At 44.9% G+C, this 18588-nt stretch overlaps 1 protein-coding gene across 2 annotated transcripts in view; it reads left to right on the top strand.

Annotated features, from left to right (window-relative positions):
- The window catches only part of dlc1 (DLC1 Rho GTPase activating protein), a 261583-nt gene that overhangs the window by 56114 nt on the left and 186881 nt on the right, over nt 1-18588 (top strand). The window lies entirely within an intron of this gene.

Consider the following 18588-nt stretch of genomic DNA (forward strand, 5'->3'; position numbering starts at 1 on the left):
GTTCATAGATGGATTGTCACCTAAGTCCATTGTTGGATTGTCACTTAAATTCATTGTTGGATCGTCACCTAAGTCCATTGTTGGATTGTCACCTAAGTTCATTGTTGGATTGTCACCTAAGTCCATTGTTGGATTGTCACCTAAATTCATTGTTGGATTGTCACCTAAGTTCATTGTTGGATTGTCACCTAAATCCATTATTGGATTGTCACCTAAATTCATTGTTGGATTGTCACTTAAGTTCATTGTTGGATTGTCACTTAAGTCCATTGTTGGATTGTCACTTAAGTTCATTGTTGGATTGTCACTTAAATTCATTGTTGGATTGTCACTTAAGTTCATTGTTGGATTGTCACCTAAATCCATTGTTGGATTGTCACTTAAGTTCATTGTTGGATTGTCACTTAAATTCATTGTTGGATTGTCACCTAAATCCATTATTGGATTGTCACTTAAGTCCATTGTTGGATTGTCACCTAAATCCATTATTGGATTGTCACTTAAGTCCATTGTTGGATTGTCACCTAAGTTCATTGTTGGATTGTCACTTAAGTTCACAGTTGGATTGTCACTTAAGTCCATTGTTGGATTGTCACTTAAATTCATTGTTGGATTTTCACTTAAATTCATCGTTAGATTGTCACCTGAGTCCATTGTTGGATTGTCACTTCAGTTCATAGATAGATTGTCACCTAAGTCCATTGTTGGATTGTCACTTAAATTCATTGTTGGATTGTCACTTAAGTTCACAGTTGGATTGTCACTTAAGTCCATTGTTGGATTGTCACTTAAATTCATTGTTGGATTTTCACTTAAATTCATCGTTAGATTGTCACCTGAGTCCATTGTTGGATTGTCACTTAAGTTCATAGATAGATTGTCACCTAAGTCCATTGTTGGATTGTCACTTAAATTCATTGTTGGATTGTCACCTAAGTCCATTGTTGGATTGTCACTTAAGTTCATAGATGGATTGTCACCTAAGTCCATTGTTGGATTGTCACTTAAATTCATTGTTGGATTGTCACCTAAGTCCATTGTTGGATTGTCACTTAAGTTCATTGTTGGATTGTCACCTAAATCCATTGTTGGATTGTCCCCTAAGTCCATTCTTGGATTGTCACTTAAGTTCATTGTTGGATTGTCACCTAAATCCATTGTTTGATTGTCACTTAAGTCCATTGTTGGATTGTCACTTAAGTTCATTGTTGGATTGTCACTTAAGTCCATTGTTGGATTGTCACCTAAATCCATTGTTGGATTGGCACTTAAGTTCATTGTTGGATTGTCACTTAAATTCATTGTTGGATTGTCACCTAAGTCCATTGTTGGATTGTCACTTAAGTTCACAGTTGGATTGTCACTTAAGTCCATTGTTGGATTGTCACTTAAATTCATTGTTGGATTTTCACTTAAATTCATCGTTAGATTGTCACCTGAGTCCATTGTTGGATTGTCACTTAAGTTCATAGATAGATTGTCACCTAAGTCCATTGTTGGATTGTCACTTAAGTTCATAGAGGGATTGTCACCTAAGTCCATTGTTGGATTGTCACTTAAATTCATTGTTGGATTGTCACCTAAGTCCATTGTTGGATTGTCACTTAAGTTCATTGTTGGATTGTCACCTAAATCCATTGTTGGATTGTCCCCTAAGTCCATTCTTGGATTGTCACTTAAGTTCATTGTTGGATTGTCACCTAAATCCATTGTTTGATTGTCACTTAAGTCCATTGTTGGATTGTCACTTAAGTTCATTGTTGGATTGTCACTTAAGTCCATTGTTGGATTGTCACCTAAATTCATTGTTGGATTTTCACTTAAATTCATCGTTAGATTGTCACCTGAGTCCATTGTTGGATTGTCACTTAAGTTCATAGATAGATTGTCACCTAAGTCCATTGTTGGATTGTCACTTAAATTCATTGTTGGATTGTCACCTAAGTCCATTTTTGGATTGTCACTTAAGTTCATAGATGGATTGTCACCTAAGTCCATTGTTGGATTGTCACTTAAATTCATTGTTGGATTGTCACCTAAGTCCATTGTTGGATTGTCACTTAAGTTCATTGTTGGATTGTCACCTAAATCCATTGTTTGATTGTCACTTAAGTCCATTGTTGGATTGTCACCTAAGTCCATTGTTGGATTGTCACCTAAGTCCATTGTTGGATTGTCACTTAAGTTCATTGTTAGATTGTAACCTAAGTCCATTGTTGCTGCTCAGTCTTCTCAGGGCAAAAGTGAGGCCACGCCCACTTCCTCTTGGCAGCCAGACCACAAAACACCCTTAAAATGATGTCAACAAAGTATGGAAGCAGAGTTGTCTCACATCAACTATATATATATATATATATATATATATATATATTTCAATAGGAAATTAATATACGGTATGTGCATATATTAATAAATATACAAATACAAATGTGATATACAAATACATAAATATTTTGCATAAATAAACATGTATTTTCAATTATATTTTTGAGATTTGAAAATATATACGAATAAAATGTATAAATATAAAAGTGTGACGTACAAATAAATCGGGAATTTGTAATTATAAATATATTTTTGAGATTTGATTACAAATATGCTTGATGTTGTACTTGTATTTGTATTTGTACTGAATGTTGCATATGTGGAAGACTTTTTTTCTTTTGTGTCGATGAGACATTCCTCCCACAAAGCAGATGCACAAATCCTCTTACATGAAGATTGTGAATGAGGAAAAAATGGGAGAAAATATTTTCAAACACGAGGTGGCGGTAACTCTAAAGGTTTTTACAAAATATCCTGGGCTGTAAATCTAAGCCTGAACTCCTGTTGGCACCTCAGACAAGTATTTTGGGCCTCAGTCTTCTGGGGAAGAAGTAAGTTTGTGTGTACATGATGATTCATGCTGTGGTCCGGAGGTGAACATGCATTCCTTCCGTCCCGCAAAGGGAAAAGTGGTATGTGTGCTGCTGTACTGTCCCCCCTCGCCCCCACTGGCGGGGAGCTTAATAACACCTGCGTGCGATTTACCCAGCACATTCCTGCCCTGCTCTGTCTTTTATGGAACTCTGATCAGATCACCAGTGGGAGGTTTTTTTGACCAGTGAACTTTTGCTCAGCCAGTTAAGTTGCTGGAAGCGAGCGCATCATCACAGTCTACACGTCGTAAAACTGGCACCTAATGTTAGTCTTTGGAGGAAACCATTCCTGAACCAAACTTGTAAATGTTGTATTGCCAAATAATTAGCGCATGCTTAGTATTACTGCCGGCTCAGGATTAACGCCGGGTCAAACTCGTTTCGCCAAATATTTAGCATATGTCTAGAATTTCCCCAGGGTCAAACTCGTCACGTCACGAGTAACACTTCACCTGTCATCATTTTCAAAATGGAGGAGGCTGATTTCAATCATTTGAAATCGCATAAAGGGAAGAAGATTAAGAGCTATTCAGTAGGATTTAAGGTCCAAGCTATTGAATATGCTAAAAAGAACAGTAAGCAGCTTTGTTTTATTAATATACCGTAGCTGCGTGTGTCAAATATGAGTCATTGAATGACTCCCGCCTCCTGGTGGTAGAGGGCGCTAGCGATCCTTCTTGCGACTACTCGGCTGCAGAAGAAGTGACAACAAGCTGCGATCCTTTAGTTTTTCCTCTCGCTTGCACTTTTAACATGGAGGATTACACATCTAAAATAAAACCGTTTTCTAAACTGGACTTTCAATGGAAGCAGGAGGTAATAAAGGAAGATCTCCATGGAGACAGAGAGACTTTTAAAACTGAAGAAAGATAAGGAAGACTTCTATAAACAAGTTATCGATGCTTTTGATCAGAAAGAGCTGCGCATGGACTTCATTTATAAGTAAAGGTAAGACCATAATAACCTTTTTTTTTAATTAAATGTGCTTTGCATGATGGTATCCTTACATCACACTCAAATTTATAAGCGCAGGCCTAAATTTACCGCATGCCTTTGTAAACCCTGGAGTGAGAAGAGGTTTTAAATTAATTAGCGCCCCGGCGGCAATTCAAGGAAATACATTATACTGTCTATTTATTTATGTATATATTTAAAGAAGTCGAACATGCAATTGGGACGGCGTGGCGCAGTGGGGAGAGTGGCCGTGTGCAACCCGAGCATCCCTGGTTCAATTCCCACCTAGTACCAACCTCGTCACGTCCGTTGTGTCCTGAGCAAGACACTTCACCCTTGCTCCTGATGGGTGCTGGTTGGCGCCTTGCATGGCAGCTCCCTCCATCAGTGTGTGAATGTGTGTGTGAATGGGTAAATGTGGAAGTAGTGTCAAAGCGCTTTGAGTACCTTGAAGGTAGAAAAGCGCTATACAAGTACAACCCATTTATTTATTTATTTAATTGAATGCTGAAGAGCCACAGCGGGACTGAAGTGCTCACAGTTAGCATGCTGGCCCGATTGCGTCACATAACAAAAAATATGAGCACTGCTAACAGTACTCTGCAAACATGCTAACAATAGAATGCTTACAGTTCTCATTAGTATCAATCAATCAATGTTTATTTATATAGCCCCAAATCACAAATGTCTCAAAGGACTGCACAAATCATTACGACTACAACATCCTCGGAAGAACCCACAAAGTAAAATACTAAAAGATGTAAGACACTGAGGTGTCTACTAAATTAGCTTGAAAAGCAAGCATGCTGATGTTGACGTGCTAAAATGCAAAATGTAGCATGTGTCAAGTAGCATATTACATCATAATATCTTACAGTAAATAAATCCGGGTGTTGTGGGACTGGCAGTTACATTCATCCATCCATTTTCTACCGCTTATTCCCTTTCTGGGTCGCGGAGGGCGCTGGCGCCTATCTCAGCTACAATCGGGCGGAAGGCAGGGTACACCCTGGACAAGTCGCCACCTCATCGCAGGGCCAACACAGATGGACAGACAACATTCACACTCACATTCACACACTAGGGCCAATTTAGTGTTGCCAATCAACCTATCCCCAGGTGCATGTCTTTGGAGGTGGGAGGAAGCCGGAGTACCCGGAGGGAACCCACGCATTCACGGGGAGAACATGCAAACTCCACACAGAAAGATCCCGAGCCTGGATTTGAACCCAGGACTGCAGGACCTTCGTATTGTGAGGCAGACGCACTAACCCCTCTGCCACCGTGAATTCAGTCTTGCACTATTGTCCCTCCAGACGATGATGAAACGTGTCAAGTGTAGTCACCCCAGCAAGGCATTCTGGGTCGTGGCTTGTAAATACTTCATGGGAGGACTCGTCCTTGCAACCCCCAGTCAGGACTTGGCCTTGCATGCAGGATCAGCGCTGACCAAGTCAAGGTATGCGCGGTCAGGAGGGCCATTTGTTTGTGCCTCTATATTTAGAGGTGGGTGGCGTGGAGAGGAAGTGCCAAGCCACAGAGGCGGGCGGAGCCTGCTGACCCCTGACCACCTTCCTCCGTGGGAAACAACAGATCAGTCACCTTCAGCGCTGAGACGTTCTCCCAGAAGACGCCGAGCGCTTGCCAAACTCAGCAAGCCAGTGTTGGACACACGCTCTCACAGATATGGCTTCAGACCAGCTCCGTAACGGGGTGACCTTTGACCCCTGGCATGGATCTGTATTCTGTCTCGAAGGCAACTTTCTTGTAAACATGGACTCTGCCGTCCGCGCTAATGGACTGCTCGGAATTCCTCAGTCCAGTCCGAATCTCTTAAGCTTCCGTTCTGGACTTTTTGTTCCCACAAAAGGATTTCTTTGAGATATTTTTACTCCAGTCTGATGACTACTTTCCTTCTTGTCGGTGGATGATGTGCATGCTTCTTTATCTGTCTGCAGTCCGTGGACAATAGAGGACTTGTGGTTTGCGTGCTGAGGTCACACCAGCATCTCTGCTCTGTCCTTCCTTTGGCCGCCTCAAACATCCTTCAACCCAGCCACACCTCCTCATTACTTATGTGGAGTGTCCACCCTCTCTCCCTGATTGATGGCTGCGGTCCTGCTCAAAAGTCTACGGACACGTGTAAAGAATCAATCAATCAATGACTCCCTCGAATGGCCTCGATGCAATCAGGAAAAAGCTGTTCTGAAGAACTCCCCCGAGGACTCCTCAAAGATGGACGCTTTTGACCTTCCTTTTTTTCAACAACACCTGCTGTGGAACTTGAGATCGGCCCCAGTCCACAAAAACATTTCAACATCTCTCCCAAGTTAATTGGCCATACATGCACGCACACACACGCCCCTCCCCAAATCAACGCTTTCCCCACTGCTTGATTCCTCTGGGGTTGTGGATGGCTGAGTAGTGCTTTATAGCGGCAGCCGGCCTCCAGGTGCCCCCCCCCCCCCTGTTGCGAGTTGTTGTGATTACATGTACCATGTTAATGTGTATCATGCTATGTGAGGTTTTTTTCCTTGGACTCAGTCTGGACCCTTCCTGAAGGTCCAGCCTTAGACTGATATTTTTTTTTTTACTCTCCCCCTTTCCCAATGTCACCTTTTTCTCACCTTTTTTAAGGAGCGCCGTAAGTGGCTGATCCGTTGGCGGTCCCGTCTTGTCCGCATGTAAAGTATGTCTGCTCTTAGTGGGACTGTCCCGAAAATGTCATTTCAATCAATCAATCAATGTTTATTTATATAGCCCCAAATCACAAATGTCTCAAAGGACTGCACAAATCATTACGACTACAACATCCTCGGAAGAACCCACAAAAGGGCAAGGAAAACTCACACCCAGTGGGCAGGGAGAATTCACATTCAGTGGGACGCCAGTGACAATGCCGACTATGAGAAACCTTGGAGAGGACCTCAGATGTGGGCAACCCCCCCCCCCCCCTCTAGGGGACCGAAAGCAATGGATGTCGAGCGGGTCTAACATGATACTGTGAAAGTTCAATCCATAGTGGCTCCAAGACAGCAGTGAGAGTCCCGTCCACAGGAAACCATCTCAAGCGGATCAGCAGCGTAGAGATGTCCCCAACCGATACAGGCGAGCGGTCCATCCTGGGTCCCGACGAGCGGTCCATCCTGGGTCTCGACTCTGGACAGTCAGTAATTCATCCATGGTCATCGGACCGGACCCCCTCCACAAGGGAGGGGGGGACATAGGAGAAAGAAAAGAAGCGGCAGATCAACTGGTCTAAAAAGGAGGTCTATTTAAAGGCTAGAGTATACAGATGAGTTTTAAGATGAGACTTAAATGCTTCTACTGAGGTAGCATCTCGAACTGTTACCGGGAGGGCATTCCAGAGTACTGGAGCCCGAACGGAAAACGCTCTATAGCCCGCAGACTTTTTTTTGACTCAGACAGAGCAGACTCTCTGCTCTGTCCTTCCTTTGGCCGCCTCAAACATCCTTCAACCCAGCCACACCTCCTCATTACTTATGTGGAGTGTCCGCCCTCTCTGCCTGATTGATGGCTGCGGTCCTGCTCAAAAGTCTACGGGCACGTGTAAAGAATCAATCAATCAATCAATCAATGTTTATTTATATAGCCCCAAATCACAAATGTCTCAAAGGACTGCACAAATCATTACGACTACAACATCCTCGGAAGAACCCACAAAAGGGCAAGGAAAACTCACACCCAGTGGGCAGGGAGAATTCACATCCAGTGGGACGCCAGTGACAATGCTGACTATGAGAAACCTTGGAGAGGACCTCAGATGTGGGCAACCCCCCCCCCCCTCTCTAGGGGACCGAAAGCAATGGATGTCGAGCGGGTCCAACATGATACTGTGAAAGTTCAATCCATAGTGGCTCCAAGACAGCAGTGAGAGTCCCGTCCACAGGAAACCATCTCAAGCGGATCAGCAGCGTAGAGATGTCCCCAACCGATACAGGCGAGCGGTCCATCCTGGGTCCCGACGAGCGGTCCATCCTGGGTCTCGACTCTGGACAGTCAGTACTTCATCCATGGTCATCGGACCGGACCCCCTCCACAAGGGAGGGGGGGACATAGGAGAAAGAAAAGAAGCGGCAGATCAACTGGTCTAAAAAGGAGGTCTATTTAAAGGCTAGAGTATACAGATGAGTTTTAAGATGAGACTTAAATGCTTCTACTGAACATCATGTCATGGCTGTCTTGGGTCTCCAATCATTTCAACAACTCTTATTTTTTTGTGACGTAGTGACTGGAGCACATACTTGTTGGTCTCAAAAACATTCGTGAAGTTTGCTTCTTTTAGGAATTTATTATGGCTGTACTGAAAATGTGCTGGGTCAAAAGTATACGTACAGCAACATACATCATCAATGTTGCTGATGTAGAAAAGTTCCAAGCCAAACAAAGTAGCTTCATGGCCTCTTCACTTCATGCGAGTGATTAGGATTGTTGACTTCTCCGAGCCCATCTAAACAGGGTTCATGTCATGCAGTCCTTAGACCCGGGAAAGTCAAAGGAACTCGGCACAGATCTGAAAAAACGAATCATTGACTTGAACAAGTTAGGAAAGTCACTTGGAGCCATTTCAAAGCAGCTTAAAGTCCCAAGAGCAACTGTGCAGACTATTGTTCCTAAGTCATCATCAAAGTGAGTATGATGGTCCTCCTGTTAGGGGTGTATCCCTTTATGGAGGAAGTCTGTGTGTCACTTAGTTTAATGTGGGGAGACTGGTGCACAGACAGTCACCACACCATCCTTGACAGATCCGGGTCAGGGTCCAGCAGCGTGGAGTCCAAGACGACTGGGGACCCTTTTCTGCTGCAGCCTTCAGCCGCCATCCTAGCCATTATGACACTCCATTGGGGTTAGCAGCCATCCTCCACCTGTTCCACCGTTGTGACGCTCCATAGGGTTAGCAGTCATCCTCTGCCTATGACGCTCCACAGGGTTACCAGTCATCCTCCACCTGTTCCACCGTTGTGAGGCTCCATAGGGTTAGCAGTCATCCTCCACCTGTTCCACCGTTGTGACGCTCCACAGGGTTACCAGTCATTCTCCACCTGTTCCACCGTTGTGACGCTCCACAGGGTTACCAGTCATCCTCCACCTGTTCCACCGTTGTGACGCTCCACAGGGTTACCAGTCATCCTCCACCTGTTCCACCGTTGTGACGCTCCACAGGGTTACCAGTCATCCTCCACCTGTTCCACCGTTGTGACGCTCCACAGGGTTACCAGTCATCCTCCACCTGTTCCACCATTGTGACGCTCCATAGGGTTAGCAGTCATCCTTCGCCTGTGACGCTCCATAGGGTTAAGAGTCATCCTCCACCTGTTCCACCGTTGTGACGCTCCATAGAGTCAGCAGTCATCCTTCGCCTATGACGCTCCACAGGGTTACCAGTCATCCTCCACCTGTTCCACCGATGTGACACTTCATAGCGTTAGCAGTCATCCTCCACCTGTTCCACCGTTGTGGCGCTCCATAGAGTTAGCAGTCATCCTTTGCCTATGACGCTCCATAGGGTTAGCAGTCATCCTCCACCTGTTCCACCGTTGTGACACTTCATAGAGTTAGCAGTCATTTTCTAACTGTTCCACCATTGTGATGCTCCATAGGGTTAGCAGTCATCCTCCACCTGTTCCACCATTGTGACACTCCATAGAGTCAGCAGTCATCCTCTGCCTATGACGCTCCACAGGGTTTGCAGTCATCCTCCACCTGTTCCACCGTTGTGACGCTCCATAGGGTTAGCAGTCATCCTCTGCCTATGACGCTCCACAGGGTTAGCAGTCATCCTCCACCTGTTCCACCGTTGTGACGCTCCATAGGGTTAGCAGTCATCCTCCACCCGTTCCACCGTTGTGACGCTCCACAGGGTTAGCAGTCATCCTCCACCTGTTCCACCGTTGTGAGGCTCCACAGGGTTACCAGTCATCCTCCACCTGTTCCACCATTGTGACGCTCCATAGAGTCAGCAGTCATCCTCTGCCTATGACGCTCTACAGGGTTACCAGTCATCCTCCACCTGTTCCACCGTTGTGACGCTCCACAGGGTTAGCAGTCATCCTCCACCTGTTCCACCGTTGTGAGGCTCCACAGGGTTACCAGTCATCCTCCACCTGTTCCACCGTTGTGAGGCTCCATAGGGTTAGCAGTCATCCTCCACCTGTTCCACCGTTGTGACGCTCCACAGGGTTACCAGTCATCCTCCACCTGTTCCACCATTGTGACGCTCCACAGGGTTAGCAGTCATCCTCCACCTGTTCCACCGTTGTGACGCTCCACAGGGTTACCAGTCATCCTCCACCTGTTCCACCACTGTGATGCTCCATAGGGTTAGCAGTCATCCTTCGCCTGTGACGCTCCATAGGGTTAAGAGTCATCCTCCACCTGTTCCACCGTTGTGACGCTCCATAGAGTCAGCAGTCATCCTTCGCCTATGACGCTCCACAGGGTTACCAGTCATCCTCCACCTGTTCCACCGTTGTGACACTTCATAGCGTTAGCAGTCATCTTCTAACTGTTCCACCATTGTGATGCTCCATAGGGTTAGCAGTCATCCTCCACCTGTTCCACCGTTGTGACGCTCCACAGGGTTAGCAGTCATCCTCCACCTGTTCCACCGTTGTGACGCTCCACAGGGTTACCAGTCATCCTCCACCTGTTCCACCATTGTGACGCTCCATAGGGTTAGCAGTCATCCTTCGCCTGTGACGCTCCATAGGGTTAAGAGTCATCCTCCACCTGTTCCACCGTTGTGACGCTCCATAGAGTCAGCAGTCATCCTTCGCCTATGACGCTCCACAGGGTTACCAGTCATCCTCCACCTGTTCCACCGTTGTGACACTTCATAGCGTTAGCAGTCATCTTCTAACTGTTCCTCCATTGTGATGCTACATAGGGTTAGCAGTCATCCTCCACCTGTTCCACCATTGTGACGCTACATAGGGTTAGCAGTCATCCTCCACCTGTTCCACCGTTGAGGTCTTGGGTTGTTATTTCCCCATAACTGGGCCCACATGGATGTGGGCCTGCTTTCTTCCACCATCGCAGCCCTTGTGGTGGTTCTTACATCCGCCTGCTCCGCCGTTGAGGTCTTCACCGTGTCCCTGGCTAGAGGGCAGTCAGGTACTAGACCTTTGCCAAGGGCCACCTGGGGTGACATTAGTAGAGGGGTTAACCTCCTAGTGCCCCAAGACCCCATAGAGGAGCCTCCACTGCTGGATGCACTTTACCGTCGTGCCCAGGACTTGTTGGTAAGTATCAAGTGCATGGCACAGTTTTGTCTCTGCCACCATCAGGAAGAAAACCCAAGCTATCACCTGCTGCTGAGGGAAAATTGGTCGGGATGATCAAGAGTCAACCGAGAACCACCAAGACATCTACCTATTTGGAACTGTGATCGGGGGGCACCTGCTGGTTGGGCTGGGCATCGCTCTGGTGTATCGTCAAATTCGGAAGACGATGGCAACCACTTAAGGGGCCCAACGGCTGTTCAACCCAATGGAAGGATTGTGTCGGGCTGTGGGAACACAGACTGGAGTGATTTCTGATTTGAATCGCTAACTGGATCTCATATTGGAGAAGTTTGCCGAGAAGGAATAATTCAATTGAATTTGAGAGATCCAGCACGGACACACAGTGCAGGCGAGTCATTGTTTGGACTTCTCGAAGAAAACAACATCTTCATCTACGATTTGACTCCCTCGAATGGCCTCGATGCAATCAGGAAAAAGCTGTTCTGAAGAACTCCCCAAACTCCTCAAAGATGGACGCTTTTGACCTTCCTTTTTTTCAACAACACCTGCTGTGGAACTTGAGATCGGCCCCAGTCCACAAAAACATTTCAACGTCTCACCCAAGTTAATTGGCCATACATGCACACACACGCCCCTCCCCAAATCAACGCTTTCCCCACTGCTTGATTCCTCTGGGGTTGTGGATGGCTGAGTAGCGCTTTATAGCGGCAGCAGGCCTCCAGGTGCCCCCCCCCCCCCCCCCCCTCTGTTGCGAGTTGTTGTGATTACATGTACCATGTTAATGTGTATCATGCTATGTGAGGTTTTTTTCCTTGGACTCAGTCTGGACCCTTCCTGAAGGTCCAGCCTTAGACTGATATTTTTTTTTTACTCTCCCCCTTTCCCAATGTCACCTTTTTCTCACCTTTTTTAAGGAGCGCCGTAAGTGGCTGATCCGTTGGCGGTCCCGTCTTGTCCGCATGTAAAGTATGTCTGCTCTTAGTGGGACTGTCCCGAAAATGTCATTTCAATCAATCAATCAATGTTTATTTATACAGCCCCAAATCACAAATGTCTCAAAGGACTGCACAAATCATTACGACTACAACATCCTCGGAAGAACCCACAAAAGGGCAAGGAAAACTCACACCCAGTGGGCAGGGAGAATTCACATCCAGTGGGACGCCAGTGACAATGCTGACTATGAGAAACCTTGGAGAGGACCTCAGATGTGGGCAACCCCCCCCCTCTAGGGGACCGAAAGCAATGGATGTCGAGCGGGTCTAACGTGATACTGTGAAAGTTCAATTCATAGTGGCTCCAAGACAGCAGTGAGAGTCCCGTCCACAGGAAACCATCTCAAGCGGATCAGCAGCATAGAGATGTCCCCAACCGATACAGGCGAGCGGTCCATCCTGGGTCCCGACGAGCGGTCCATCCTGGGTCTCGACTCTGGACAGTCAGTACTTCATCCATGGTCATCGGACCGGACCCCCTCCACAAGGGAGGGGGGGACATAGGAGAAAGAAAAGAAGCGGCAGATCAACTGGTCTAAAAAGGAGGTCTATTTAAAGGCTAGAGTATACAGATGAGTTTTAAGATGAGACTTAAGTTTCAGTTCTAATGTGTCTTGTACATGTTAAGAATGGACAAAATAAAGCTGCTGTATGTCTGCTGTCTTTTTGGCTGGGTAAGCAATAGTTGGCCCGCTGCCAGTCAGAGAACATGTCGTGACATTTATGAGACAGCAGATGTAAAAAGTGCATGGAATATTTGCAGGATGATGTTCATGTGGACAGTAAATGTTCTGGATGACTCCAAAGTGCAGGCCTTTGCAAACATCCCTGCAGCCTGCGGATAGTGACGCAGCGTAAATCAGCAAGTGACACACAAAGTGAGAACCTTCGGACTCCAACACACGCTAAAGCATGGATGCTGAAACATGCGCTGAGGAATGTCTCGCAATGTGGACTCACGCTTTCCCAATTCTGCTTCGGGGTTTCTTTGTTTTGTTGGAAAATATTCAACTTGATTTTAGGTTGGCGTTTAGGAAGTTGTTTTGCTGAACAAACATAATGTACAGAAGAATGGAACACATTTTCTACCACTTATTCTTTTCAGAATCAATAACCGTTTGTGGTTAGGTTTAGGGTTACTCATATTTTCCAAGCTACCGCTATATAAGCCGCAGCCACTCAAGTTTAGAAGGAACATTTTCCCCCAAATATTAGCCGCAACGGACTATGAATACGTTGTGAAATTAGTTATTTACACAGAAATATTTATTTACATACCTTAATAGTTTCCAAACAGAATCCGTAACACGGCAGTAAAACGGCTGATCAAACAAAACAGAAGTCATCGCCATGGACACACTAGCAGCGCAAGCTAACTCTCCAATCAGCTAAACAGACTCAATAAGTCCATTGTGACGTTTTGGGGAATTTACCAAACTGAAACATCCATCCATCCATCCATCATCTTCCGCTTATCCGAGGTCGGGTCGCGGGGGCAACAGCCTAAGCAGGGAAACCCAGACTTCCCTCTCCCCAGCCACTTCGTCTAGCTCTTCCCGGGGGATCCCGAGCCGTTCCCAGGCCAGCCGGGAGACATAGTCTTCCCAACGTGTCCTGGGTCTTCCCCGTGGCCCGTGCCCTAAACACCTCCCTAGGGAGGCGTTCGGGTGGCATCCTGACCAGATGCCCGAACCATCTCATCTGGCTCCTTTCGATGTGAAGGAGCAGCGGCTTTACTTTGAGTTCCTCCCGGATGGCAGAGCTTCTCACCCTATCTCTAAGGGAGAGACCCGCCACACGGCGGAGGAAACTCATTTGGGCCGCTTGTACCCGTGATCTTATCCTTTCGGTCACGACCCAAAGCTCATGACCATAGGTGAGGATGGGAACGTAGATCGACCGGTAAATTGAGAGCTTTGCCTTCCGGCTCAGCTCCTTCTTCACCACAACGGACCAAACTGAAACAATACAAAAAAAATGTCCATTGTAAATTAATAACACTAACAAAGACCCTCGTAAGCGTGTTAGGATATTAGGTGATGCTAACGACGCTAGCTTCATTACATCACGATAGCATGTACAAATATGCATGAAAACACTCCTACAGACGTCACACTTGGGACGCTTTAGTAAGTAAGAATAGTTTTAGTTATATTGTAAAACTTCCAAACGTTGCTTGGAGTGATGAATGAAGAGCCCATTCCAGCACGTGTACTTCCGGTAAAGTCGAAACAAAGCGGCATTGCAGCTCTGCACTTGCAGTGAGCAAACTCCTCCAAAAGATGGCGCTATAGCACAAACAACAACAGAGCTACACACTGTTTTCGCTTGTTTTTAAAAAAAAAAAGAATTTGCATGATGGCCGTCAGCGAAGAAAAAAATCACCAATTAGCCGCACCGTTTCACAAGCTGCAGGGTTCAAAGGCTAGGATTAAAGTAGCGGCTTATAGTCTGGAAGTTACGCTAGTTCATCTACAAGGTTTGTGTTGGAGTACATGTACATGTACATATACATGTACATGTACATGTATATGTATATGGACATATACATGTACATATACATGTACATGTATATGTCCATGTACATACATGTACATATACATGTACATGTATATGTCCATGGACATATACATGTACATATACATGTACATGTACATGTATATGTACATGTACATGTACATATACATGTATATGTACATGTACATGTATATGTACATGTATATGTACATGTATATGTCCATGGACATATACATGTACATATACATATACATGTACATATACATGTACATGTATATGTACATGTATATGTACATGTATATGTACATATACATGTACATGTATATGTCCATGGACATATACATGTACATATACATATACATGTACATATACATGTACATGTATATGTACATGTATATGTACATGTATATGTACATATACATGTACATGTATATGTCCATGTACATATACATGTACATGTACATGTCCATGTACATATACATGTACATATACATGTACATGTACATATACATGTACAGGTGTGATACAAGTGTTGCAGTCCAACTGACCCGTGACCCAAAACACAGCCAAAAACCACCAGGAATGACCTGATTTGAAATTAAACATCTCCTTTAAACTTAACAAACTCACGTCCACCGATTAACTAATAAAACACCATTTTTTTCATTTAAAAAAACTATTTGCAGGTGAAAAAAAATAAAAAACGTATTCCAATAAAAACAACAATTCACAAGTAAAAAAAATGAAACAAAACACACCATTTTCAAGTAAAGGTTTGACCTTAGTCCCGGGTCATGGTCCAGCCGGCCAATGACCCAAAACAAGAATGAATTGATCTTTGGTTTGAACATCTTGTTAATAATTTCAATTTGCTGACCAAACACACAAATACTTTTACTCACGCCTGACAATTTTTGCAAGTTAAAACATCATTTTCTTCAATTATAAAAAACTATTTCGCAAGTAAAAAAAAAAAACTTTATGCAAATAAAACAATTCGCAAATGTATTTTATTTTATTTTTTTCTGTAAAAAAGGACTACAAAATATATTTCCGCAAGTTAAAAGTTTTGCCAGTAATATTGCACCCTCCTGTAGTGCACACTCTACAACCACAGGTGGTGCTGTTGAGTGCACTTAAGGCCGTCAGAGCGACTGTTATTTGCGCATGGTGCCGTCCGCCAAAAATAACAAAGAAGAAGAGTAAAATGGCGGACAGAAGGGAGGGGAAACAAGCTCAACCTGTAAGTTAACCTTGTAGGTTACCCCTCAGAAAATAGTTTTTGTACTTACAAATCATTTTTTTACTTGCAGAATATTTTGTCTTCTTGCCAATGTAGAAAATTGTTTTTCGACTTGAAGAAAAAAAAAATTTTTAACTTGAAAATTATTTTATACTTGTAGAAAATTGTTTCAATACGTTATTTTATTGGCAAAAAATTGTTGGTTTTTTCCCTCGCGAATCGTTTATTTTACTTGTTTTTATACTTGTGAATCGTTTTTTTTAATGGAAGAAAATAGTTTCTTTTTCAATCAATCAATCAATGTTTATTTATATAGCCCCAAATCACAAATGTCTCAAAGGACTGCACAAATCATTACGACTACAACATCCTCGGAAGAACCCACAAAAGGGCAAGGAAAACTCACACCCAGTGGGCAGGGAGAATTCACATTCAGTGGGACGCCAGCGACAATGCTGACTATGAGAAACCTTGGAGAGGACCTCAGATGTGGGCAACCCCCCCCCTCTAGGGGACCGAAAGCAATGGATGTCGAGCGGGTCTAACATGATACTGTGAAAGTTCAATCCATAGTGGCTCCAAGACAGCAGTGAGAGTCCCGTCCACAGGAAACCATCTCAAGCGGATCAGCAGCGTAGAGATGTCCCCAACCGATACAGGCGAGCGGTCCATCCTGGGTCCCGACGAGCGGTCCATCCTGGGTCTCGACTCTGGACAGTCAGTACTTCATCCATGGTCATCGGACCGGACCCCCTCCACAAGGGAGGGGGGGACATAGGAGAAAGAAAAGAAGCGGCAGATCAACTGGTCTAAAAAGGAGGTCTATTTAAAGGCTAGAGTATACAGATGAGTTTTAAGATGAGACTTAAATGCTTCTACTGAGGTAGCATCTCGAACTGTTACCGGGAGGGCATTCCAGAGTACTGGAGCCCGAACGGAAAACGCTCTATAGCCCGCAGACTTTTTTTGGGCTCTAGGAATCACTAATAAGCCGGAGTCTTTTGAACGCAGATTTCTTGCCGGGACATACGGTACAATACAATCGGCAAGATAGGCTGGAGCTAGACCGTGTAGTATTTTATACGTAAGTAGTAAAACCTTAAAGTCACATCTTAAGTGCACAGGAAGCCAGTGCAGGTGAGCCAGTATAGGTATATATGTATGTATATATGTATATAAAGGTATATACAGTACAGGCGTAATGTGATCAAACTTTCTTGTTCTTGTCAAAAGTCTTTTTAAACGTGTGAATGGAATGGTTGGGTGTGCATGTGGACTTTGGCCAGACATTTACCAAATACAGGTACACACCCCTCCCCAAATCAACGCTTTCCCCACTGCTTGATTCCTCTGGGGTTGTGGATGGCTGAGTAGTGCTTTATAGCGGCAGCCGGCCTCCAGGTGCCCGCCCCCTCCCCTCTGTTGCGAGTTGTTGTGATTACATGTATTTAGAGAAAGGTAGCAGCATTTCCATCCAGGTTAGTTTTTTGAAGCAATGAAACCAAAGTTGAAAAGATTTACATTTAGTATTTTTGTCAGTTTGTCCTCATTTGAATGATTCTTGTGGGTTTGTCCTTCTTAGGCGTAAGAGTGCCACCAATTAGGAGCACTAAGTGTGTGTTTGTGGACAATTTATCCAGGCCAGCAATCACTTATCAGTTGGTCTGCTGGAGCTAAATGCATTGATGAAGTCAAGAGTGGATGAATAGTCCTCATTCTTCCAGTAAATGCAATAAAGTTTGGCCCGGACCATGTCTGCTTTCCAACTAAAGCAGTCTGCCTGCCGCAAGTCACTTAGGTTTCCCAGGAAGACAAATCTAATCCGTCTGCGTTGTTAACCATCCATGTTTGTCCCAATAGAGTCGCTGGCTAATGGGCTAGCAGCATTCAATCAATCAATCCATGTTTATTTATATAGCCCTAAATCACTAGTGTCTCAAAGGGCTGCACAAATCACAACGGCATCCTCGGTAGAGCCCACATAAGGGCAAGGAAAACTCACACCCAGTGGGACGTCGACAATGATGGCTATGAGAAACCTTGGAGAGGACTGCATATGTGTTCAAATCTAGACTCCAAACATCCCAGAATAAGCTAGTCCGGTTACTTTTAGACCTCCACCCCAGATCCCACTTCTCCAAAGTGGGCTGGCTCAGGGTGGAGGACAGAGTCAGACAACTTGCACTGAGCCTAGTCTATAAATCGGCTACACCTCCCTGATACTGAAGTATCAATCAATCAATCAACGTTTACTTATATAGCCCTAAATCACTAGTGTCTCAAAGGGCTGCACAAATCACAACGGCATCCTCGGTAGAGCCCACATAAGGGCAAGGAAAACTCACACCCAGTGGGACGTCGACAATGATGGCTATGAGAAACCTTGGAGAGGACTGCATATGTGTTCAAATCTAGACTCCAAACATCCCAGAATAAGCTAGTCCGGTTACTTTTAGACCTCCACCCCAGATCCCACTTCTCCAAAGTGGGCTGGCTCAGGGTGGAGGACAGAGTCAGACAACTTGCACTGAGCCTAGTCTATAAATCGGCTACACCTCCCTGATACTGAAGTATCAATCAATCAATCAATGTTTACTTATATAGCCCTAAATCACTAGTGTCTCAAAGGGCTGCACAAATCACAACGGCATCCTCGGTAGAGCCCACATAAGGGCAAGGAAAACTCACACCCAGTG

The sequence above is a fragment of the Nerophis ophidion genome, linkage group LG01 (assembly GCF_033978795.1).
Source record: "Nerophis ophidion isolate RoL-2023_Sa linkage group LG01, RoL_Noph_v1.0, whole genome shotgun sequence".
In the NCBI taxonomy this organism is placed as follows: domain Eukaryota; kingdom Metazoa; phylum Chordata; class Actinopteri; order Syngnathiformes; family Syngnathidae; genus Nerophis; species Nerophis ophidion.